The sequence below is a fragment of the Lepidochelys kempii genome, chromosome 27, assembly GCF_965140285.1.
Source record: "Lepidochelys kempii isolate rLepKem1 chromosome 27, rLepKem1.hap1, whole genome shotgun sequence".
Taxonomy (NCBI): domain Eukaryota; kingdom Metazoa; phylum Chordata; order Testudines; family Cheloniidae; genus Lepidochelys; species Lepidochelys kempii.
In genome coordinates, this window is record NC_136406.1 from 2,055,350 (window position 1) to 2,081,979 (window position 26,630).

A 26,630-nucleotide genomic window follows, 5' to 3' on the forward strand; every position below is an offset into this window, starting at 1 on the left:
TTGTCTCTGTCTGAGGGGTTGGAGCAAATGCGGTTGTATCGAAGAGCTTGGCTGTAGATAATGGATCGTGTGGTGTGGTCTGGATGAAAGCTGGAGGCATGTAGGTAGGCACAGTGGTCAGTAGGTTTCCGGTATAGGGTGGTGTTTATGTGACCATCTCTTATTAGCACCATAGTGTCCAGGAAGTGGACCACTTCTTTGGACTGGTCTAGGCTGAGGTTGATGATGGGACGGAAATTGTTGAAATCATGATGGAATTCCTCAAGGGTTTCTTTTCCATGGGTCCAGATGATGAAGTTGTCATCAATGTAGTGCAAGTAGAGTAGGGGCATTAGGGGACGAGAGCTGAGGAAGCGTTGTTCTGTCAGACATAAAAATGTTGGCTTACTGTGTGGCCATGCGGGTACCCATCGCAGTGCCGCTGATTTGAAGGTATACATTGTCCCCAAATGTGAAATAGTTATGGGTAAGGACAAAGTCACAAAGTTCAGCCACCAGGTTTGCCGTGACATTACCAGGGATAGTGTTCTTGACGGCTTGCAGTCCATCTTTGTGTGGAATGTTGGTGTAGAGGGCTTCTACATCCATAGTGGCCAGGATGGTGTTATCAGGAAGATCACCGAGGGATTGTAGTTTCCTCAAGAAGTCAGTGGTGTCTCGAAGATAGCTGGGAGGGCTGGTAGCGAAGGGCCTGAGGAGGGAGTCTACATAGCCAGACAATCCTGCTGTCAGGGTGCCAGTGCCTGAGATGAAATTTATTTGTTGGTCTCTAGGGTTCCGCAAGTCCTCCTTTTCTTTTTGTGGATACAGACTAACACAGCTGCTACTCTGAAACCTGTCAGATGTTCTTGTCAACTGCTGGAAATGGCCCACCTTGATTATCACTAAAAAGGTCCCTCCCCCCCCTTGCTGGTAATAGCTCACCTTACCTGATCACTCTGGTTAGAGTGTGTATGGTAACACCCATTGTTTCATGTTCTGCGTGTAAATCTCCCCTCTGTATTTTCCACTGAATGCATCCAATGAAGTGAGCTGTAACTCAGAAAAGCTTATGCTCAAATAAATTTGTTAGTGTCTAAGGTGCCACAAGTCCTCCTTTTCTTTATACCAATTAGAGAGGAGCAAAAGACGGTGGGGACACCACTCTTCGGATTATCCCTCCCTCCATCACAGGCCCCACACCCCACTGCCAGATGTGGGTTTCCCCCGGTCATCAGCCTCACTCTGCACCCAATATCCACCCGAAGTGCCCGGAATCTGGCCCTCCCCCCAGGCCAGGGGTGACTCTGAATTGTCCCTGGAGAAACTGAGCTCCCTCCGTGTTCATTCAGTTGCCTCCCCCCCAGCCCAGCATTCGCACTCGCCTTCCTGTCCTCGGCTAGGAGCGAGACGCCTGGTCTGCGGAAACTCCTGGGCAGCGCGATTAGCCGCCGCCGCAGCCGCAGGGCACAGCGCATAGAAACCTGCGGGCTTCCGCTCATCGCGGAGCATCGCCGGTCTCGGTGGGGGAGTGCAGGGTCCTCCGGCTTTCACCCCTGAGCCTCCACCCGGAGAAATTCGTCAGCTGCCGCAGGTAACTCCCGGACGTACTGACCCTCTCTTCCAGCTTTTAGTGGTGGGGGTGTTGAAAGCTGCCACCTGAGACCTGTCCGTGTCTTGCCCCGCTCAGTGGGGTTGGGAGCACAGTCGTGTCTCCGGGAGTGGGGACCCGGACAGGGGTAAGGGCCGGGGGCCCAGGCTTGGGCCACAGCCGGGACCCCGGGCGCGGGACCGGGAGCGGAGCCCCTTGTGAAACCTGGGGGTGGGCGCCTATCCTTCCCGCGGAAGGGGGCCTTCGAGTGTGTGCGTTCAGGGGCGCAGGTTCATTTCACCCCTTCTCCGCTGGCACCCACCGCCTATGAGCTCCTTTCCCTGCCAAGTTTTGATCTTCGCGACTCTGAGTTTAGTCTATTTCGGAACATTTTCCTTCAACCCGAATCACTGTTTCAGCTAAAAGATTCTTAAGAGAGGAATTTTGTTCTGAAAGGACTTGACAATTGAACAAATCAACAAAGTACGAATTTCCCTCATGCTGAGTTATTTGTAAATTTCTGAAGTGGGGCTCAGCCACCTCTCCGGGTAGCATTAGTCCAGTTCTCAGTAATAATCATTAACTCGAATAACGTCCTCCTTATTCCAGCGCTTTGGGATTGGAATGGATTCTGTCATTCCAACATTGCTGGAAAGCTGACCTGCATGTATTATTTTACTAATGAAATACATTTATGCTGTTATTTTTTTAAGTAAAGGCATTTATTATTTCTTAATTTGGATGAAAGTTTGGAACATTGTTGAGGCTTAGGATTCCTAGCGCACTTTAGAGCTCTCTTTAGTAGCAACTGGTGAGCCAGATTTCTTAAACAATTTATTAGCAGAATGCAAATGTTTTATCAGATACTGGAGGGACAGGAACAATCTTAGACTGACAAGGACCTAGAAAGACAGAGAGGAAATAGACAGACAGGGGAAGAGACAGAAAGCAGGCAGAGACACAAGACAGTGTCATCCACAAATTGGATAAACAAATAATGCTAGATTGGGGATATCCTTTTAAAGCTGCTAACTATTTTATCTTATGTGAATTTTCCCAGCAAAGACCTTCCTACATCCTTTAAAAAGATGTTACATTTGATCTGAATGTAGAGGGGTTATTGGTTTGATAAAGGCTCCAGCTGATACCAGGGACCCATCATGCTATGTCTATCTATCAATTGCCAAACACACCCATCTTTCGCTTTATCCCTCTCTTTTTCACCATTCTTTTTCCTAATTTTTGGAAACAAGTTTGACAACTGATAGGCCCCTGTATTATTATTAATAAATCCCACATTTTTTCTGCAATATAATTAGAATTTTTTGAAGTTAAAGATTTGCTAAAGCAATCCATATCCCTTATCCACAATAAATAAAGCAGCCCAGATTGTTACTTTGTTCTGATCTAAAAGTGCCCCTGGTCTAGATAGACAGATAGATGCTGTCATATTTACAGGGTAGCCACAGTCCCGTCAACCTCCTTGCATCCCATCAGGTGTTTGATCTCTTGCCCTTACTTGTCTGGGTGTGGGAATCTCACAATTCTCCCACACTTAACCTGGGATCTGGGTACAACCCCGTCTGTGTCAAACCCTTCTTACTGAGCAGGTCCACCTGGCTGTCACAAGTGCATCCTCTTAAATCCAGCTACCATATTCAGCAGCAGAAACAAAACTTTGGAGAAAATTTAGGAACACACACATCCAGTCTCTTCTAATCTCACTGAGCTACTGGAACCCAATGGGTCCAGCTCACAGTCCTGTAGGAAGCCATGGGGCCCATGCTAACTTCAGTCTAGCAGGTGCAGATAATGCTGGTAGTGAACATGTGGCATCATGGGCTCGCTGCCCCAGTACCAGCCTGCCAGGGATGTACTCCAGTGGCTGGCTAATGACAGGGGTCCATGCTGCTGCAACTTCTTTGTTGTTGTTACCCATGTTAGCTAGATTGAAGCTGGCATGTTATGCCTAACTGTGCCACAATCACACCTTTCTGGATCTGTAGCCATAACCTCAGCTTGCCCTGCATGTTGGTCTCCCATTTCTCAGGGAAGTTGGGTCTTTGGTCCCAATCATCCCGATGCAACTATGGTGCCAAGTCTTGCCTTTTCTTTAGGCCTTGTCTGTATGGGGAAATAGGGAGCAGATCAATGATTCTGGAATTCAGTAACATTTATTCTGTAACAGTATCCACCCAGAGAGCTGGCTTGTTCTGCCCTGTCCCATTTCCCAGGGTAGACAATGAGAATGGCAGTGGGTCAGTTGGACCATCTAGAACAGTGGTTCTCAACTAGGGTTACGTGTACCCCTGGGGGTACTCGGAAGTCTTCCAAGGGGTACAAAAGCTCAACTAGATATTTGCCTAGTTTTACAACAGGCTGCGTAAAAAACACTAGTGAAGTCAGTACAAACTAAAATTTCATACAGTGATTTGTTTAGACTGCTCTGTGTACTATACACTGAAATATAAGTACAATATTTATATTCAAATTTATTTATTTTATAATTGTATGGTAAAAATGAGAAAGTAAGCCATTTTTTCAGAAATAGTGTGCTGTGACACTTTTGAATTTTTATGTCTGATTTTATAAGTTTTTAAGAGGTGAAACTTGAGGGGTACACAAGACAAATCAGACTCTTAAAATGGGTAAGGTAGTCTGGAAAGATTGTGAGCCACACTTTTTGGCATCGTGTCCCCTTTTTAATTTTCAAGAAACCCTCACGCCCCCCACCTCTCCTTTACCATCATCCAACCCCCCTTTTAACAAATTCAATTTGTAATTTAAAATTAAAAATAAGCACAAATAGTTTTTCTTGGCACAAAAATTTAATAAAAATGAAATTTAAGATAAGAAATAGCATAAACAAAACAAATTTAATGTGAAGGATGATGCTGCATTTTCTTCATGAGTTGGGAAATCCTAGGTTTGAAAGATGAAAGTGTGCAACGCAAATTGTTTTTGACATCCAGTTGATTCCTTTGTTTTGTTTTTATTATGACTAAACTTGAAAAGCTTTTTTCACAGAGGTACATGGACGAAAACGAAAGAATAATATGTAGTGCTTCTTCTCCAACTTTTCGGGTAAATTGGGAAATATTTTATCCCAAATTGTTCCAGGCTTAAGTTTTCAAAATTATCTTTTGCACTTGAATCGTATCTCATTTTGAGTGCTTGTTCTTGCAATACTTCTGGCAATGAATCGACATCAACACTGAATGGATTATGTGCTAATTTATGAACAGGGTTGCCAGAAAAGTTGTCTGGAAAATAGCAGATGAATTCGTCAGCAAGGCAGTCCAGATGAAACACAACTTTGTTCTTTGCATTCTCTTTACAAAGTTCTTGGAAACCTTCATTTTCAGCGAGTGATGAAAATGTTGGAAAAGACAAAAAATTAGGCATCTGGGCTTGTGTTCGATGTTTCCAAAGCTTGATTTTTTCCGCAAACACTTTGATGGCACCGTGGTGCACTATAATGTTTTCAGTGTTGTTTCCTTACAACTTCAAATTGAGATTGTTCAAAGATTCAGAAATGTCCATGACGTATGCCAGTGAAAGTTGAAACGTGTGGTCTGTAAATGCATGCTATAACTCTCTTCTTTTTTCTGTTGCTTGAGGAAAATTTCCACTTCATCTTTCAGTTCGAATAATCTCGAAAGCATGTTCCCTTTGGAAAGCCATCATACCTCTGTGTGAAACAAAATAATTTTATGATCCACTCCCAAATCTGCACAAAGAGCTGCAAAAAGTCTCGTATTTAAAACACTGTTCTTCACAAAATTGACAACTTTGATGGCCAAATTCAACGAGTCATGTAAGTCATCTGGAAGGGTTTTAGCAGCCAATGCTTATCTGTGTATGACACAGTGAGTCATGGTTATGGCTGGATTTTTTTTCTTTCACCAAGGTCACAAATGCAGAGCAAGAGCCAAGCATCACTGGAGTACTGGCTGTGCATACACCAACCAGTTTTTCACATGAAAGGCCATTCTCTTAAAAAAAAAAAAAAAAAAAAGTCAGAAAACGTTTTCATAACATCCGAAGCCTTTGATGTGGTCATCAATTCCTTCGAAAAAAGCAGTTATTCTTTCACAGTTCCATCGTTAATGAATCAAACGTAGACAAACAAATGACAGCATTGTACTACATCAGTGGTATCGTCGCACTGAATTGCGAAAAAAGGAGAAGCTTTCACTGCCTCCACAACTTGAAGTTTTAGATCTTTCGCCATGTCATCGATGCGATGTTTCGTGGAATTGTCAGAAAACGAAATTTCCGATATATTTTTCTTGCTTTCAGCACCAAGCACAATATCCGCTTCTTTCAATAAGCAAGGCTTCACAAGAGTTTCTCCTATTATGTGCGCTTTCTTAGCTTTAGCGATGAGCAATGACAGTTCATAAGATGCTTCTACCACTTTGGCCGACGCTTAATGAAAAGCTCCAGTAGTGTCCAGCTTCATGCATTTTAAATGTTGAAGTTTAGCAGCAAAAAGCTCTTTTGGTTTCTCTTTCAAAGCGTTGTGGCTCTTTGCCAAGTGTCACTCAAGACGACTAGGTCTCAAGGCATCATTGCTGAGAACCGCGTGGCATACTATGCATTGAGGATGATCGATCCCATTTTTTTCCATGATGGTGAAACCATACTTAATGTAGTCTTCATCATACTTCCTTTTCTTAATCGTGGCCATAATACATTATAAAAAAATCTATAAAAATAATTTTCCTGATTCATGAATAATAACGGATGCAAGTTAATTTGAGTTGTCGCAAACATTTATTTACTACTACTACTATTACGTAGGGACGCGTGCTGCCCTATATATACCCCACCACCAGTCCGGCAAGTAGCCGATCTTGCATTGTGAGTGGTGGAGATAACCACTCCCATGATAGAACACTCTCGAAGTCTCGAGAGTCTTGAATACTCTCACAAGTGAGCTAGGAAGTTTTTAAAAGTTCCCTTGCTTTCTACATCGTTCTTCGGCTTCCTCACCAACTGAAATGGCACTCCGACACGTCAAAAGGCAAAAAAATAAAAAATATTCCCATTTTGTGGTATGAAATTTGAAAACATTGCAGTTATATAGTTTTATTTATAGTTGTATTTTTATTATTGTACTTTATGTTATACCTTTATTCTTGTCTACTTATATTCATAATCAGAAACGAGAAGATTGTTAATACTTTATTGTAGTTAAATAATATAGACCTGTAATTGGACAATTTTATGAATACTTATTATTATGTATACATAATAATTATAATTTTGTCTGTTGGTCTATTATCTCCTTGACCCTTGACTACCCCCTCCCGGGACCCTACCCCCTATCCAACCCCCCTGCTCCTTGTCCCCTGACTGCCCTGACCCCAATCAACATCCCCGCCCCCTGACAGGCCCCCCGAGACTCCCGCACCTATCCAAACCCCCTGTTCCCTGTCTCCTGACCGCCCCCACAAAACCTCTGCCCCATCCAACCACTCCCTGTCCCCTGACTGCCCCCTGGACACTGTTCCTGGTTCGCTGTGCACGCACACACAGATCCTAAACCCCCCCGTGCACAGCGAAACACCACATGCACAAAAAATGAAATACTCTATTGGAGTCAGGCCGAAATATCATTTACGGGCGACTTTTGACACTGTTACCCTGCCATCTGTCAACACAGCCAGATTCTACTAGCTGGCAAGGGGAGAAAAGGGAAAGGAGGGCAATGAATCATACCCCTCCCTGCCAGCATTTCAAACGTGGAACGTTGATCATGTTGGGAAGGTCGGACCCACACATCTCCATTTTCCCTCATTTTTTTGCCCCAGATGCGTGGGCATGATTGGAGCTATGCACAAACTTCAGGTATCCTGATCTGACTGATCTCCTGTTTGCCCTTTTGTCGAGTCACGCTGCTAAGCGCATTGAAATAGTAGCCGTATAATAAAAGTATTAATTTTAAATAAACCAATCTGGTAAAAATCAATCCCAAAATGTCACTGTCTAGAGGTCTAAAGCGTAAAAGAACAGTGACTTCATTTAAATCTGGAAGACTGGATGAGACTACAGAAACGGTTACACCGAAGTCACATAGTGTAATGCTTATGGCACCTTAGAGACTAACCAATTTATTTGAGCATGAGCTTTCGTGAGCTACAGCTCACTTCATCGGATGCATACCGTGGAAACTGCAGCAGACATTATATACACACAGAGATCATGAAACAATACCTCCTCCCACCCCACTGTCCTGCTGGTAATAGCTTATCTAAAGTGATCATCAAGTTAGGCCATTTCCAGCACAAATCCAGGTTCTCACCCTCCACCCCCACCCCCCACAAACTCACTCTCCTGTTGGTAATAGCCCATCTAAAGTGACAACTCTCATTACCAACAGGAGAGTGAGTTTGTGGGGGGTGGGGGTGGAGGGTGAGAACCTGGATTTGTGCTGGAAATGGCCTAACTTGATGATCACTTTAGATAAGCTATAACCAGCAGGACAGTGGGGTGGGAGGAGGTATTGTTTCATGATCTCTGTGTGTATATAATGTCTGCTGCAGTTTCCACGGTATGCATCCGATGAAGTGAGCTGTAGCTCACGAAAGCTCATGCTCAAATAAATTGGTTAGTCTCTAAGGTTCCACAAGTACTCCTTTTCTTTTTGCGAATACAGACTAACACGGCTGTTACTCTGAAAGTGTAATGCTTGTTAAACTTCGTGAAATATTCACATATCATGAGGACAACGGAGTGGTTTGTGTCTATTGTCGAGACGCCAGAGCTTCAGGAGAATTTTCAACAGGAAGAATGTGGAATGATGTATGGAAGTTGGATTTCTTAAAGCGAAATCTGTCAAATCCCTATGTTCAAAATACAAAGACTTTCTTGCTGAAGAGATTGTTATAGTCAGTCAGTACAACGATTTCAAGTTTGCAGTAGCCAAAAGAATCAAAAGCCAACTGGTTTTAAGTTTCCCGGATATGGTGATATTTGCTCACCCGAACGAAGAGTTTCAGGATCTTGCAAAGTTGATGGATATTGGAGGAACATTCCTAGCATCAAGTGCAGACTGTGAGCGTGGCTTTAGCTTAATGAACACTCTAAAAAACACTACGGAATCGTTTACAAGTAGATCATTTGAACATGCAGATGTATATTAAGAGTTACCAGCTGGATGGAGGACTGATAGATCTGGACAGAGTTTATATTGAATGTGCAAATGAAAAAGATCGCAGGGAAAAACAGTAAGGTTAGTTTAGCAGTCTTTGACATTTCAACCAATAAGAAAATTTAAAATGCATTTGTAATTACATATCTTATTCTTGGCTGATAATCATTTATTGATATTTTTTAGGAAAATTTTAAATTTAAAACACAAACTCTTGTTTTGCTTTTTTAACTTATGATGTCTCTATCTGAAAACCCATATAAATGGACATAATGGCATACTTATTAAATTCTTTATCATATGTTTATCAAAGTCTTTTCGGACATGTGTATAGAATGAAAGGTGAAAGTGGACACCAATGGGCAGAAGCCTATGGACTGATAATGATCATGATTAATATGTGCTTGATATATGCTCGTGATTGTCTATAAAAAAGATCATAAAGGGTAATGCTTAAAACTAACTTCTGCTTCATGAAGAATGGTTAAATTTCCTTTTTCTAAGTATTTAAAATGACATTTATAAAATAACATGGTGTAAAACTATTATTATTACAAATTGCAAATTAAAACTTTTTAAATGTATAAGCATTTTACTCGCTTGAGTGCATTTGCCTCATGGTGCACAAATTTGAACTCTGCTTCAAAAATTTGCACAGAAGAAATTTTTTGCACACACGGCCTGTCAAAAATTAGAGGGAACGTTGTCCCCAGGACCTCCTGCCCCTTATCCAACCCCCACCCCCCTTACCAGGCCACTCAGAGTGGCAGGACTGGCTTACTGGAAAGCCTGGGAGGTGGGCGGGCACAAGCCGCGCTGCCCGCATGGTGGCATGGCTGCGAGGGGCATGGGGGCGGGGGGGACAGCAGAGGAGGAGCTGGGGGCTAGCCTCCCCAGCAGGGAGCTCAAGGGCCAGGCAGCCTCACGTTCCCCCTTGGAATTTCTTCTTGCCCCCCAGTTTAGGAACCAATGATCTAGAAGAATGCCTGTGATGGCTGTTCCATTGCTTGGCATCTGGAACAATTTAATCTAAATGGGTTAAATCACTCCTCTTATGACTGCATCTGTCTCTGAGAAAGGTGTTCAAACTGACCATTCCCTCCAGCAGGCTCAGCACCTGTCACAGAAACCCAATACATAAACCATGTTTTGGGGTACAGATCAACACTCTCACCATGGAGCACCTTCCCAGCCATCACAGATTGAAGATATGTATTGAGTGTCAGACAGATAGATACAAATTGGGGATGCACAGAGAAATAGATACATATTGCAGATGTGTGGGTGGATATGTATTGGGATGGACGGCGAGAAGTTTATTGGGGATAGAGGGATAGATGCACGTTGGGGATGGCTATGGGATTTGGGTAGATGTATGTGTATTGGATGGATAGATGTTTATGAGGGTGGATAGATAGACATGTATTTGTAGTTAATGTATGTTTTTGCAAAAAGAAAAGGAGTACTTATGGCACCTTAGAGACTAACCAATTTATTTGAGCATAAGCTTTCGTGAGCTACAGCTCACTTCATCGGATGCATACTGTGGAAAGTGTAGAAGATCTTTTTATATACACACACAGCATGAAAAAGTACCTCCTCCCACCCCACTCTCCTGCTGGTAATAGCTTATCTAAAGTGACCACTCTCCTTACAACGTGTATGATAATCAAGGTGGGCCATTTCCAGCACAAATCCAGGGTTTAACAAGAATGTCTAAGGGAGGGCGGGGTAGGAAAAAACAAGGGGAAATAGGTTACCTTGCATAATGACTTAGCCACTCCCAGTCTCTATTCAAGCCTAAGTTAATTGTATCAAATTTGCAAATGAATTCCAATTCAACAATTTCTCGCTGGAGTCTGGATTTGAAGTTTTTTTGTTGTAATATCACAACTTTCATGTCTGTAATCGCGTGACCAGAGAGATTGAAGTGTTCTCCGACTGGTTTATGAATGTTATAATTCTTGACATCTGATTTGTGTCCATTTATTCTTTTACGTAGAGACTGTCCAGTTTGACCAATGTACGTGGCAGAGGGACATTGCTGGCACATGATGGCATATATCACATTGGTGGATGTGCAGGTGAACGAGCCTCTGATAGTGTGGCTGATGTTATTAAGCCCTGTGATGGTGTCCCCTGTATAGATATGTGGGCACAGTTGGCAACGGGCTTTGTTGCAAGGATAGGTTCCTGGGTTAGTGGTTCTGTTGTGTGGTATGTGGTTCCTGGTGAGTATTTGCTTCAGGTTGGGGGGCTGTCTGTAGGCAAGGAAGTGGGTTTGTGTGGGGGAGGGGTGGGGGGGTGAGAGAACCTGGATTTGTGCTGGAAATGGCCCAACTTGATTATCATACACATTGTAAGGAGAGTGATCACTTTAGATAAGCTATTGCTAGCAGGAGAGTGGGGTGGGAGGAGGTACTTTTTCATGCTTTGTGTGTATATAAAAAGATCTTCTACACTTTCCACAGTATGGATCCGATGAAGTGAGCTGTAGCTCAAATAAATTGGTTAGTCTCTAAGGTGCCACAAGTCCTCCTTTTCTTTTTGCGACTACAGACTAACATGGCTGTTACTCTGAAACCTGTATGTTTTTGGGCACCTCATTGCTGAGCAAAAAAAAAACAAAAAAAAACGCCCAGCAGTTTGGCAAACTGCCCTGCTTGTCCACCCCTAGAACTGACCCCGTAGATGTGTATTGGATGGATAGCTGTATATTGGGGTGGGTGGATGGTGTGGCAAGGCACCTCCTTCGCCTTGCTGGACCAAGCACTTCCCCCTCTGGTGATGGGTAAATCAGCCCCACCCTACTCCGAGGAGTGTTCATCCTCCCATTATCTGTGCTCCTTTGGCCCTACTGGGTGATCCTACACAAACAAAAGGGCAATAGTCCCATAAACATGAAAACAAAGGGATGATACCTTCCCCTGCCTCCTCACTGAGGTGGGTGTTGCCCTGTAGCCTGCCCCAGGATGTCAGTCCTTCCCCTAGAAGGCACTCAGGCTTGTCTGCTTCCCCTATGGGGAGGAGTGTAGCCTCCCATTCTGGAGAAGCTTACTTCCCTGCTGCCACTAGCCTGGTAACAGCTTGTCTCTCTCTCCCTTCCAGTTTTAAAAGTTCTCAGGCAGCCCTTAACTGGATCCAGGTGTTCCTAATTGACCTGAGGTAACCCCTTCTCAGCTTATAGGGAAGAGGGCCTTTAACATTCTAGGGCTAACATGCCTGCCTTCCCACACCCTCTTGCAGCTGTCCAGCTGACTTTGTCACAATGACTGGATAGATAGATATGGACTGGATGGATAGATATGTTTTGGATGTATAGTGGCTGTATATTAGAGAGGGTGAATAGGTAGATCGTATTTCATAGACTATCAGGGTTGGAAGGGACCTCAGGAGGTCATCTAGTCCAACCTCCTGCTCAAAGCAGGACCAATCCCCAATTTTTGCCCCAGATCCCAAGTGGCCCCCTCAAGGATTGAAAATTCTTTATTATTTTATTATTATTATTAATTCTTTACTCTTTATAAAGAGTATTTTAAATTCTCTTTATTAAAACTCCTAATTATTCACTATTATGGATTGGATTGTCAAATTGTCACCATCCTCTTTGAAGTGTGCACCCCAAAGCCAGATACAGGACTCATTGTTAGTCTGACTAAGGTCATATCCCAAGGGATCCCACCACTCTGCTCCTTCTTAATCGCTCTCACATGATATCGCACTAGGAGTCACTGGTCTGCTGGTTCTCATTGGGGCTCCTGAGTCCTTAGGGCCCAGAAATCGTCCCCAGCCCATATGTCTTATCTATATTCTCAGTACCTAGCTGGATGGCCTGGCGTCTGGTCCTCTTTCTAACCATCTCCAACCAATCCACCATTTGCACATGACAGGTGAGTTGCTTTCTCTGGGTCCCTGACTGGGCCAGCAGAGTCAGCCACTCAAAATTGCATGAGATTGGCTTCAAACCAAGAGTTTTAAAAGTAATCCATGTTGGCTTCTTTCTTTGCTTTCTGCTTTGTGACCCTTCAGGGGGGCCTGGGGGTTGTCTCCAGCCTTTGTGGGGAGGGAGCAGGGATCACATCTCCAGCTTTCTTGAGGGGCAGGGGTCTGGTTCCAGCCTCCTTGGGGAGTTAGGATGGGCATATATCACATCAACAACTTTCGGTGGGATGGGGGGGGAGTTTGAGTCCCCAGCTTTCGTGGGAGGTGGGGGTCATGTCCCCAGCCTTCTCTCTACAAACACAAAGATTAGAAAGTGCCTTTTTCCTCCATGGAGGCTGAGATTCCCCCCCACCCCACCCCCGTCTGAGGAGCTGAGGCTTTAAGGGAGTCAGCATAGCTGGTGAGTCTGGAGATCAAACCTCAGAGCTGCCATGTCATCTGGCTGAGCCAGGTGGCCCTCCATGGCACTGCCCAGGGTGCGGGGGGTGGGTGGGTGGGAAGGGAAGGACTGATGCAAAGCTCTGCCTAGTTACTGGGTAGTGGCACTAACATCATTTCTGTTATTTCTCTCTCCCATCCTCAGTTTGTCCAATTCCCTCTGTCTGCCTCCTATAGGCCTCCCCCTCAATCCTCTGCCCTGTCCCTCTCTGTTCCTCACACCCCAATCCCAGACCCATAACCCTCTGTTCCATACTCGGATTGCTTGTCCCATTCCTCTCATTCCAGCCCCACACAAAACTGCCCCATCCCCGCTCGCCCTGATTCCTGCCTCATCCCTCCTCCATCCCATACTCCCATCCCGATCCCCTGCCCTGTTCCCCTTTTCTTGCTCTATACCCTCCTGCCTCCTGCACTTTACCTCTCCATCCCATATTCAAACCTACACCTTTCTCTGCCCTGGTCCCATCCCCCCACTGGCCCTATGCCACTACCACCACCTGGTCTGTCACTCTTCCCCCCAGGGCAGGTGGCCCGAGTCTGTGAGGCCCTGCAAGAGAGTGGGGAGTTCGAGCGTCTGGCACGGTTCCTCTGGGCCCTGCCGCCTACCCTTGCCCACAGGTCCCACCAGGTCCCTCCATGGGTGCAGGCCTGCCCTGAGCTGGGGCCACTGGGCCCCCACACCGCAGCCCTGCTGGCACCCTATTGCAGCCAGGCCTCACCCCGTGGGGCCCCAGGGACCTTGGGGGGCCTGGACCAGTACCCATCATGCAGGAGACTATCCTTCTCCAACAGCAACATCCAGCACAGGGCCAGCAGCTTCAAGGTGAGCAGGGCATCGGGTGGTGGGGCAGGAGAGGAAGAGGGTCATGAGCAGCAGATTGACAGCTCCTTGGTGAGAGAATAGAGTGTAGGGTACAATCCCCCACCCCCAGGGAATAGACTGTGGGCGATGATTAAATAGACTGCTGGGGACAGCTCTGCCCCCCCTCCCCAAGAGGAATGCTCTGTAGGGCAATCCCACCTCCTCCTCAGGTGGGACAGACTGGAGGGGATGATTCTGTCTCCCACAGCCACCACCCAGTGAATAGACTGCAGTGGATTATGCTGCCCACCAGGATGGTGAATGCTCTATATGGGCCTGTGCATGGCTGGGAAGGCTCATCAGGATAGGGTATAAGGGTCTCCCTGCTGACCCCATCCCTGTGTTGATACCCATCCCACTGCCCTTCTCTCTGTCCCCAGGAGAAGACACGGAACCTGCTGCGGGAATGGTACCTGCAGGACCCCTACCCCAACCCCTCCTGCAAGCGCCATCTGGCCCATGCCACTGGCCTTACCCCCACCCAGGTGGGGAACTGGTTCAAGAACCGCCGACAGCGGGACCGTGCTGCCTCGGCCAAGAACAGGTGAGGGGCCTGAACATCCCCAGGATCCAAGATGGTGCCTGCCCCAGGCTGCAGCATACAGGCCAAGTGGGACTGGATAGGATAGGAGACATACATGAAATATTCAAGGGGTCCTGTGCTGCCTGGAGTGGGGCGGGGGCAATAAGGGGTCCTGTGCTGCAGAGAGTGGGGCGGGGTGCTTAGTAGAAGGCCCCTTGCTGCTGGGAGCGGGTGGGTCAGTAGTGTGAGCTGTGCTTCAAGGATCATGGTGGAGGCTCAGTATGGGGTGTTGTTCTTCAGGGATTGGGATAGGGTGTCAGTAGGGGGCACCAGGGTTCAGGGAGAGGGTCAGGGCCTGAATAGGGGGCGCAATGCTGTATGGAGTCGGGTGGCAGGGGTGCAGTAGAACAGGGGTTATCAACCTTTTTCTTTCTGAGGCCCCCCTCAACATGCTATAAAAACTCCAGGGTCCAGAGGGGGAGGGGAATCAGGGCTCCAGACCAAGAGTGGGCCGCTGGACATAGGCATAGTTTGATTTCTATTGGGGGAGGGCAGGGGCTGGTGGGGCTTGGGCCAGCTCCGCACAGTGGGGTCCAGGAAGGCAGCGCCACCTCCACCCTCTGACTCACCATGTCAGGCCACCTAGCCTGTCTGGGTTGTGTGTGGTGGGGGTTCAGCTCCAAAAGTTTGAAAACTGTTCAGAGTACAGGGAGGGGGGAGCTCAGGGCTGTGGGTGGGGGGTGTAGCTCAGGGTGCAAGGAGGGGGGAGCTAGGGGCTGTGTGCATGCAGGGGGTAGTTCAGGGTGCAGGGAGGGGGTAGCTGGGGGCTGTGTGCGGGCGGGGGGGGTAACTCAGGGTGCAGGGAGGGGGTAGCTAGGGGCTGTGTGCCAGGAGGGCTCCCCTGCGGTCACTGCTCCCCAAGGGCTCTGCTGGCCACAGCGCAGGGTCCCCCTGCCTGGGCAGCTCTTACCAGATGTGTGAGCTGAGGAGCCGCTGCAACCCCAGGCACCAGCAGCAGCAGACAGGGGAATGCCGTGGCTGCCTGCTCTATGAAACTAGCCAGAGCAGCAGCTGCCCGCATTGCCCAGACTCTGGCTTCCTGCTTCCAACCTGGCCAGGGGGTGGGGGCCTCAGGGGCAGGGAGAGGAGGAAGTGGGGTGGGGAGCTGCCCCAGGGACTGTCCTGCTCTGGCACTGCAGTTGGGGGGGGGGGACCAGGGCTTGGAGTTTCAGCACCGTGGTGGGGGGTGCTGGGGCTCAGGGTTTCAGCCCCATGACGTAGAGTGCCAGGGCTTGGGATCTGGGTTTCAGCCACAGGGTCCCGTCCCGTCCCCCCCACGAAAGGGCGCATGGACCCCTGGTTGAGAACCGCTGCAGAAGGGGATGTAGTGCTGCAGGGAGCTGGATGGAGGTTCAGTAGGGGGCACAGTTCTGCTGGAAGTAGCTTTCAGGGCTGAAAGCCAAACTGAATCTCCCAGTAATGTGGTTTTATTATTTCCTCCAAATACAAGTGGGGCTTCAGGGTGCGCCTGCTCAGGTTCAGTCCCTGGGATCCCAGTGCAGCCCCCCTGCTTATTGGAGAAAATGTTGCCACCTTATTTCCCATGTCGTGAGGGCTGGTCCAGGAGCACCTCATGTCTGGCACATGGGATCAGGACACTTGGGTTCTATTCCTTCCTCTTCCAGAGACCTTATGCAATTCCCTACTTCTCTCAGTGCCTGTTTGTTGTCTGTGCAGTGCCCAGAACAATGGGGAACCCAGTCTAGGTTGGAGGTCTATGCAGCATCCAGCACAATGGGTCCCTGATCTTGGATAGGGTCTGGACAATATCTGGCACCAAAGAGGCCCTGATCTTGGACAGGGTCTCTTTGCATGACCATAGCATGGTACTAATAACTTGCAGAGAGGGTTTACACTGGGAGAGGGATTACTATAATTGAATGGGGCTTTTAATTCTCTAGTTGCATTATTAATTGCCCCCACACCCAGACTCCAGAAAGATTCATCATCCCAGCCTCCCAAGGCTGAGAGTCAAGACACTGTGGGCCTGAGTGACACCCCATCTCTGCAAGAGCACAGCAGTGCCCTCAGCAGGAAGAAGTATCCCACCTCAACCATCAGTGACAGCAAGAGCAGTCTATGAACAGCAGAGACCTGCACCTGGCCAGGGGTGGGTAGGAGTCATGGATTTCCCCATCCCCACCATCCCCCTTGGATGACATGGAAGGATGTGACCTGCAGGGGGATCCAGCCAGAAGCCACAGGACAAGGATTACTTGTGTAAGCAAAGGCTGAATGAACTCTCCTCTGACATCTAGCAATGAGCCAAGATGAAAAGATTTCAGGAACAGACTGTATTTTCATAAACTCACCTACTCTTTCTAGGTGCACAGCATGATGGAGCTGCTTTGCCAAAGTGATCAGTTTTTGCTAGTCTTGGGTTACAAATCACTTTATTGAATGCAGGGGTAATGAAATGTTGTTATCCCTATTATATGAGTAAAGGGCAGCAGAACTGTACTTAGCCTGCCCTGATTGAGGGGCTTACCCTAAACTGAATCTCACTTGCTATGCAGGGGGCAGGGATGCCAATACCTAGGGCAGAAGAAAGAGAGTAAGAGTGAGTGTTCATGTCTGGGGGTATGGGGTCTTACTAGGGAGTCCTAGGTATTATTTGCTACTGTTCTCTGTAGTGTTTAAAAATAGAGCTGATTAGAGTTTTTGTGTGGGTTCAGTGATCACTAGAGCTGAAATCACTGATAACTAGGTGCTGAGCGTTAGATCTGGGGTATAGTAGTAATGGACTGAAAGAAATTGCAAAGTCTGTGGTAGACGTGAGGTTCCTTCCACCTCTTAAAATCACAGAGCTGTTTTAAGTAGTAGCACCTCAGAATGTGATATCACAGCAGAGAAATGGCAGTAGCAGTGGCCCAGTGAACAGTCCTGGCCCAGTGAACACTAGCAACTATGAGACAGTTGCAATGGTGAGCACAGAAGCAGTGCTCAACGCTTTTGGGGTGAACTCATGTGAACACACCTCTGAACTATGGGTCTTTACTGATTGAGGACAGTAACTGTGAGGAGGGTGCACTGGGGAGAGTGGTGTGTTTTTACACTGCAAGATGAGAAACTGAGGCAAAGAGTACTGCCCCGTGTACTCTGAGATGGGTGTTTGCTCATGGTCATATACTTTTGAATTGTGGTGTTTTCCAAAATTAATGCTGGGTTCCTTTTCCCGTTTTACTAAAAATGTTCTTTGTTGTACACAGACTCAATGCTTGTGAGTCTACCTCTTAGAGATGCCCAGGGGTGATATTTAATTTTCCCAAATTACTGGGTGGAGGTTGAAGCTATTTCTGTTTTGTACTATTAAGAGGCATCCCTAAATATTGAACCTGGCCCTTGTTGCTGCTGACTCCACCTGACAGAAGGGTTAAACCTGAGTGAGAAAGATACGATTTTTACCCCCTTCTGAGGGGGTGGGTGAGAGTAGGGCAGCAGTGCTGAGCTGCAGAGCAGGCCTCTCTCCATTGCTTTCTCCCAGCATGCACTGGGGCCCCTCAGGGAGTCTGCACGGTCCTGTCCAGTATGCATTGGGGCTCAGCAGGCGGTGCAGCTGGGGCTCACCAGGGCCTGATTCAGGAATCTAACCTGCTATCCCCACACTCTGAATAGCTGGTGCTACAGGAAACTAAGTCAATGGGGAAGAAAAATATATGTTATGAGAGACCTGGACTTGTGTATGGCTTTAGCATAACCATGTATGCTCAGCCACCATAAGTTGGAAACAAAAACCATAGAGTCAGGACAATTTGGCCTTGTATTGCAGCGTAGGTACACCCTGTCACAGGGTGTCAGGTCACGAATGGTTAAACAGAAGGGATGTACTGCCGCCGGCTAGATTCCATAATGGTGACTGACTACCAAGCAGGTTAGTACTGTCTAGTATTTAGACTCCCTTAGACTTCCCTCACTCTCAGGCAGTGTGGCCTGATGGCCTAAGTCAATAGGTAGCCCTTCCTTACAGGGCTCTGTGGGCCAGTGGCTGGAGTCAATAAAGTGGCCCTTCCTTAACGGGCTGCATGGCCCAAGGGCCAGAGTCAACAAAGCTGCCCACCTCCATGGGGATGTGTGGCCTATTGGCCCATCAGGGAAGCAGGACACCACCTAGGAGCGTGGGGTATCTGCGGTAGAGGAACTGGGATCCTTCCTGCTCCTCAGAGTCCCAAAGCAGGGCCCTGGCAGGTCTCAGACCCGGAACAAAAAGCAAAGCTACAAAAGTTGGTCCAAGACTTTCCCTCCATTTTATCTTTCCATCTAGTGCAGATGAACATTACCCGTCGTCATAGACACCATTCCCAGGCAGAGAAGGTCTGCACCCAGCATTGCCCACTTCCCAGAAAAAGGTGGGAAGTGGTCCAGAAAGAACTTGAGGCAATGCTGGCCCTGGGGGATAATGGAAGAGTCCCAGCGTGAATGATGAAGCCCAATAGTCCTGATCCCAAAGTCTGAAGGGACGGTGAGGTTCTGCATAGACTTTAGGGCCCTGGCAATGGGGATCCTCCTGAAACATGCTGACCGGTTCGCTGGTTCTACAACTGGAGCAATGTTTCAGTCCCCTGGGCTACCTCCTACTTTGTCTTCTGCTGCAGTGGTCCACAATTCCCCTAGGTCTCTGGGGTCCTCAGCCAATGCAGCTCCTTATGGCTCATTACCCTCTCTGGGTTCTGCTGTCAGCCAGGGATCTGTCTGGGGCTCGGTGTGTGGCCCGGGCTGTTTACACCCAGTGTTGAGATGCAGCCTCCTCTGCAGTGAGGCACAGAGGCTGTTTATACAAGGATTGTTCACCTGAAGCAGAGATGAGTCCATTGCTGGGGTAAGGCACTGGGGCTGTTTGTATGTGGATCCTTCACATACACCTTTAGGCCGTGGCCCCCAGCTGTGTGTGGGGTTGACCTATTCCCTGAGGGGATGAACCCTGATCCCCAGCACTGCCCACCCCACCCCTTCACCACCACCACCAAGGCAACAGCACAGTGGGAACTGACGGGGCAGCTCTTGCTTTGGCTGAGTCACAGAGAACAGCCAGTTTGGGTGAGCCAGCTGGAGGGCTACACATATGGACATCTGTGCACAGATACAAACGTCTGTACACAAACACACACGGACGCAGCAGCCTTCTCTCCTGGAAAGAGCAGTATGTGAATCATAGAAGATTAGGGTTGGAAGAGACCTCAGGAAGTCAACCCCCTGCTCAAAGCAGAGCCAACCCCAACTAACTCATCCCAATCAGGGCTTTGTCAAGCCAGGCCTTAAAAACCTTTAAGGATGGAGATTCCTCCACCTCCCTAGATACCCATTCCAGTGCTTTACCACCCTCCTAGTGAAATAGTTTTTCCTAATATCCAACCTAGACCTCCCCCACTGCAACTTGAGACCATTGCGCCTTGTTCTGTCATCTGCCACCACTGAGAACAGCCTAGCTCCATCCTCTTTGGAACCCCATTTCAGGTAGTTGAAGGCTGCTATCAAATCCCCCCCTCACTCTTCTTTTCTGCACACTAAATAAGCCCAGTTCCCTCAGCGTCTCCTTGTAAGTCATGTGCTCCAGCCCCCTAATCATTTTCTTTGGACTCTATCCAATTTGTCCACATTCTTTCTGGGGTGGGGGGGAACTGGACGCAGTACTCCAGGTGTGGCCTCACCAGTGCTGAATAGAGGGGAATAATCACTTCCCTCAAACTGCTGGCAATGTTTCTACTAATGCAGCCCAATATGCTGTTAGCCTTCTTGGCAAGTAGGGCACACTGCTGACTCATATCCAGTTGCTCATCCACTGCATAGGGGTTTCCATTAATCACCCCCACAGTGGTTTTAGTTCCTGCAGGACACTCCCATGGGGACAGAATACAATCCCCAGCCTACATGAACACATACAACCTTTATACAGTTGATACCATGGCCTTGTGAGCCCAAGAGCAGGGCCAGCCCTACACCAAATCCCGCACGCCCCCCCCTCCACCATTTGTTAAACTTTTCAATACCTTATTTATTGCCTTTGTGCCCATTTCATGACTTTGATGCACAATTTGCATGCATGATTTAGCCCTGTCATATAAGATGATAAATTAGTATGCTAGGAACTGTAAATGTGTATATATTCATGCCATTTTTAAGCAAATAAAAATTTTGTTTCAGCTAAGCTTATAGAAACTTTAATTTTAAGAATAATTGAAATTTACTAACATCAAGAAATTGATCTGTGCACCAGCACTATGTAGACCAGTATTAAACAGAGTTACACTAGGTGAGAGTATGAGAATGTTAACACTCGTTCAGAAGGCTGCTTTTCTCATCTTTGCCCTCACGAGCTGAAGCACAGCATCAGAGGAGCCAACACTTTCACAATTATATATATATATAAAGTTGCAGCTGGGCTCTCCCTTCACTTCAGTTCATTCTTATTTCTCACTGACTGGCTGGCAACACCCCGACCCTTATGTAAGCGGGTGAATAGTCCCGCTATTGTGAGGAACCTTCCTGGCTTCTGTACTACCCCGGTGAAGTAGGCTAGCGAAAGGATCTGAGTCCTTGCTCCCACTTCCTTTACCCACTGGCCTCCCTGTCCTTAAGGACTCCCCTTCCACTCTCCTGTCTGGCAGAGTCCTCGCAACTCCAACAAGGCTGGGCCCAGGATTCCTGGGGGGCTCGACCCCCAACCCTGCTGTGGTCACCTAGGACAGGGGCTAGGGTGTCCCCACTCCGGGGTACTCTCTCTGCACTGGGCACTTCTCTGACCCACTGACCATTACATACAAGTTAAAGCAAATACAAGTTATTTAATCAACAATTAATTTTAAAAAGAATAAGGCAAAATGGGAAAGGTTAAAGGAAACACATCAGCCCGCTCTGTGGCAGGGAACACCACAAACAGTGTCTCTGAAGTGTCAGGGCAGTTCACAGTCTGCTCCTTGTAAGTCCCAGGCCTTCTTCTCAGGCCCTGGCTGTGCTGCAGGGATGCTGTGGGTTGGACACTTGCTTTGGTGGTGGCCACATGCTCTCAGACTCTAAGTGGTAGGACCCTTCTTCCCAGTGTCACCCCCGCCCTATTGGGGTTATGATCCAAGCCTGGCCTGCAGAACCTCTTGACTGAGGAATCTCCCTGTGCTGGGCCCGCTGCCCAGGGTCCCCCTCGGTCTCCCCAGCTGCTCACTGCACCCAGCTCCAGACGGCTCCAGCTGCACCACTTGGTCTCTGCACTGCTGCTGCTCTGCCTCCAGCTCCCTGGGCTGCTTCTTTGGCCCCTCTGGCTCTGGGTGCTGCAGCTCCACTCACAGGACAGGTCTGCTCTGCAGGGTGCTTCTGTAACTCTGCTCCCAGCACTGACCTGCTTCCTGGGCTGCTTTTCTGGCCCCTCTGGCTCTGGTTCCTGCAGGTCTGTTCTCTCTGGGTTGTGCCTCTGGCTTTGGGGCTGCAGCTCTGCTTCCAGGACAGGGTCTGTTCTCTCTGGGCTGCTTTTCTGGTTCCTCTGGATCTGGCCCAGCTCTGCACCCCAGCTCAGCTTGAGCCCCTGCTTTCTCCTTGGCTCAGCCCCACTCTGACCCAGGCAATTCCAGCTCACACAGAGGACAGGACCTCCCTGGCCTCCTGACTCCCTGATTAGCCTGCTCGCCCTGTCATTCAGGCTGACCTGGAGCATTGGCCTCTCCCCATTGTTCCTGGGGGCTGTCAGTCTCAGGGTCCTGATTCCCCATCGACCCTTCCCCCTTTTTAGTACTGGGAGCTAGCAACTAAAACAACCCCATTGAATGTTAGTAAGGGGGCAACAGTCCCCTTACACTTATATACCCATAAGGGTGTGGCTGACCTTCTAGGACGTTGGAGGAAAATGTAGTTCTCAGAAAGTCTGGAAGATTCCATGAGATTCTACAAAGGTCCAGATATCTAGGACATTGGAGGAAAATGTAGTTCTCAGAAAGTCTGGAAGATTCCATGAGGTTCTACAAAGGTCCAGAACATTCTCAGAGGTGACCCCACATATGGAATACCTGAGACATTTTACTTCAAACATTCTATTTTCCCTTTTGTCACTAACAAAAACAGCCCCCTGAGCCCCCTGCCAAGAGTGCAAAATCTCTGTCACAGCTTCCCCTTTCGGAAAAGGGCCAGCAAGCGGTCTGGACCAGTAGCCTGGGAGAGCCTGCAGGTTGTGCCATGTCTGCTACTATGTCTGGTAATTTCAAATTTCAGCTATTCAGATAATAAATCAGCTTATAACAAGCTGGCACATCATTCATAAACCAGCTGGTTGACAACGACCCCATATACACATGTTCGTTTTAGACCCTGCAGAGAGGATTTGCAGCAGAGGTCTCCCATGCCCCCCTTATATCTGTCACCCCAAAACCTTTGGATGTGAACCTGAGACCTATTCCTCCCACCCGGTGCCTAGGGATGGTGACTTTGTTCCTTAAGGCATCAGCAGCCCTGGTGCTGCCCTGGAGTTCACTCTCTTGGGGCATTATGGGGACCAGGCAAGGCCTGGCTCTGAACCATGCACACTGCTTGAAATCACGGAGGGAGCCCAACCTCTGGTAAGGGACCCTCTCTCACAGCCAAAGCCCCTACTCTGCTCCATCTCCTCTCAGGTCAGGGCCTGGGGATCCTGTGGCATCCTCCCAGGTTCTCTGGGTACAGGGAGTAGTGGATTGACCTCCCCATCCTCCCGCTGGGTTAACCTTTGTTCCCACATGCTGAGGTGAGATGAAGATTTCTCCCTCTTCCATCCTGTTCAAGGTCATTCAGATTGTCACAGACCATCTCTGCATGGGATGGGGAAGGCTGCTTCCTTCCCTGAGGGCTTTTGGGGTGTGTCTGCCTCAACTATCGGAGGGGTAGCCATGTTAGTCTGTATCCACAAAAACAATGAGGAGTCCGGTGGCAATTTAAAGACTAAGATTTATTTGGGCATAAGCTTTCGTGGGTAAAAAGCCCACTTCTTCAGATGCAACTGCCTCAACTCTTGCTTCTGAAGGGTTTTTGTCTGGCGAGAATCCCTCAGGGGTTGTCATTGCCTCCCCCTCCCAATGGACACACTGCTCCACTAGAGCGAATTCCATCACTAGCTGTGGTGGGATAGCCAAGGCAGAGGGGCCTGGCTCAATCTTTTCTCTCCAATAAAATGCTCCAATCTGGAGAGTCTGGGAGCATAACAAAGGCAAGGCAAACTTGGCTTCATAACAGAGTGTTTGGCAGTCTTCCCTCTATAGGCTATGGAACACACCTCCTTCCCAAGGAGGTCAGTGTGGAGTGAACACCATAATATCGCTGCTAAAATCAGAACTTTCTGCTTAGCAAGCCAGTACAAACACCTTGGGCTACTGAAAGCTGTCTGTCTCATAGGCAAGTAGCCACAGGTTCAAATCCTAGCCACATGCACAGATAGCTACTTGAGCTAGAGAAGCAGCACTTTTATCTGATAGTGGTACACGGATATTGAAATCCTCAAATGGACCAGGCGGTCAGCATTTGAATCCCATAATGATATTTACTGCGTAACAGAAAGTGCTCCCTGCCCTGCTGCAGCAAAAATGGAAGCTGGGATCCAGACTTCCAAACAAGATAGGAAACAAAGGGTAGGACTAAATGGTTAGTTTTCAGAATGGAGGGAGGTAAATAGCCAGGTTCCCCTACGGACCTGCACTGCACCAGTGCTGTTCGACATATTCAGAAATGCTCTAGAAAAGGGGATAAACAGCTAGGTAGTGAAATTTGTGGACAATACAACATTTACTCAAGATAGTTAAGTTCAAAGCTGACTGGGAAGAGTTACAAAGGAATCTCACTAAATTGCGCAACAAAATGGCAGATGAAATGCAATGTAAATAAATGCAAAATGATACACATTGGAAAACACAATCCCAACTATACATACAAACTGATGGGTCTGAATCAGCTGTACCGGAATGTGAAAGAGCACATCAACGTCCTATTCCGCATCTAGGCATGCATGTATCCCTAACCCTCCTTGCCCCAAGAGTCCGCACTGAACAACTTCCTTCCCAAAATAAAAGCTGCTTACTGGGAACCTCCTCTGGTGTTTGTCCTTCCCCAAGCACCGGCCGCTGTGACTGGCTACCTTCCTCTTGGCTTGAGAACAGCTCCTGGCTGCATGCATCTAGGGATGCCGGGGTGTCTCCCTCTTCCTCAGCACCCTTGCTCCCGCTTTCCTCCTCCTCCTCCTGCCTTGTTGAACTGGGCTCTGAAGTGACCAGGGTGGTCCTTGGAGTAGAGGTGGAGTTGCCCCCAAGTATATTGCATCCAGCTCTTTGTAGAAATGGCAGGTCGTGGGGACAGCACTGGAGCGGCGGTTTGCCTTGCAGGCTTTGTGGTAGGCGTTCTATAGCTCCTTCACTTTAACCCTGCACTGCAGTGCGTCCCGGTCATGGCTCCTTTCCATCATGTCCCTTGATATCTGCTCGAAGGAATCGACTGGACAGCTTCCTCCACCCAAATACTGATGAGGTCCAGCACCTCGCCATTGCTCCATACTGGGGATCACGTGGTGCGTGGAGGCATGGTCAGCTGGAAAGGTTAGCTGGGAGCACTCCATGCCTTGCTGAGCAAACAGGAAGGGAATTTTCAAAATTCCCAGAGAATTTAAAGGGTGGGTCTCATGGTTGGTCACCTGAGAGCAGGACAGTACTATAGCCCCGTTGTAAGTGGTGGCTATTAAGGTAACCACCGTAAGCAGCAGGGTGGGAAAAAGACAGAAGTGAAAGCTTTGGCCATTCATTATTTGGAGGTTTGTTATGGTCAGTTGTCTGACTCCTATTGCAGCAACAGAGACACACTGGTCTTGTATTATTCCAGAACTGAAATATCTTTAAAATCATGATGAGATTACTGGTTCTGTGGATGAAGGGAAAGCAGTGGATGTATTGTTTCTTGACTTTAGCAAAGCTTTTGACACGGTCTCCCACAGTATTCTTGTCAGCAAGTTAAAGAAGTATGGGCTGGATGAATGCACTATAAGGTGGGTAGAAAGTTGGCTAGATTGTCGGGTTCAACGGGTAGTGATCAATGGCTCCATGTCTAGTTGGCAGCTGGTGTCAAGTGGAGTGCCCCAGGGGTTAGTCCTGGGGCCGGTTTTATTCAATATCTTCATAAATGATCTGGAGGATGGTGTGGATTGCACTCTCAGCAAATTTGCGGATGATACTAAACTGGGAGGAGTGGTAGATACGCTGGAGGGCAGGGATAGGATACAGAAGGACCTAGACAAATTGGAGGATTGGGCCAAAAGAAATCTGATGAGGTTCAATAAGGATAAGTGCAGGGTCCTGCACTTAGGACAGAAGAACCCAATGCACAGCTACAGACTAGGGACCGAATGGCTAGGCAGCAGTTCTGCGGAAAAGGACTTAGGGGTGACAGTGGACGAGAAACTGGATATGAGTCAGCAGTGTGCCCTTGTTACCAAGAAGGCCAATGGCATTTTGGGATGTATAAGTAGGGGCATAGCAAGCAGATCGAGGGACGTGATCGTTCCCCTCTATTCGACATTGGTGAGGCCTCATCTGGAGTACTGTGTCCAGTTTTGGGTCCCACACTACAAGAAGGATGTGGATAAATTGGAGAGAGTCCAGCGAAGGGCAACAAAAATTATTAGGGGTCTGGAACACATGAGTTATGAGAAGAGGCTGAGGGAACTGGGATTGTTTAGTCTGCAGAAGAGAAGAATGAGGGGGGATTTGATAGCTGCTTTCAACTACCTGAGAGGTGGTTCCAGAGAGGATGGTTCTAGACTATTCTCAGTGGTAGAAGAGGACAGGACAAGGAGTAATGGTCTCAAGTTGCAGTGGGGGAGGTTTAGATTGGATATTGAGGAAAAACTTTTTCACTAGGGAGGTGGTAGAATCTCCTTCCTTAGAAGTTTTTAAGGTCAGGCTTGACAAAGCCCTGGCTGGGATGATTTAATTGGGGATTGGTCCTGCTTTGAGCAGGGGGTTGGACTGGATGACATCCTGAGGTCCCTTCCAACCCTGATATTCTATGATTCATGACTGATGTACAAGGCGAGTCCAGTGAACCATTTTAGAACATTGCATGGCAGATGCTGTCATCTCATACA

General features: G+C 47.9%; 1 long non-coding RNA gene across 2 annotated transcripts; it reads left to right on the plus strand.

Moving 5' to 3' along the window:
* The first annotated feature begins 1,432 nt into the window (after positions 1-1,432).
* On the plus strand, positions 1,433-16,567 carry LOC140904051 (uncharacterized). 2 transcript variants are annotated; one of them, XR_012156424.1, is made up of 4 exons: positions 1,433-1,573; positions 12,546-12,619; positions 14,355-14,518; positions 16,487-16,567. It is a non-coding gene; the product is annotated as an uncharacterized LOC140904051 (long non-coding RNA). The 2 variants fall into 2 exon arrangements; XR_012156425.1 differs by lacking the exons at positions 1,433-1,573; positions 12,546-12,619 and adding an exon at positions 13,872-13,935.
* Positions 16,568-26,630: the final 10,063 nt, after the last annotated feature.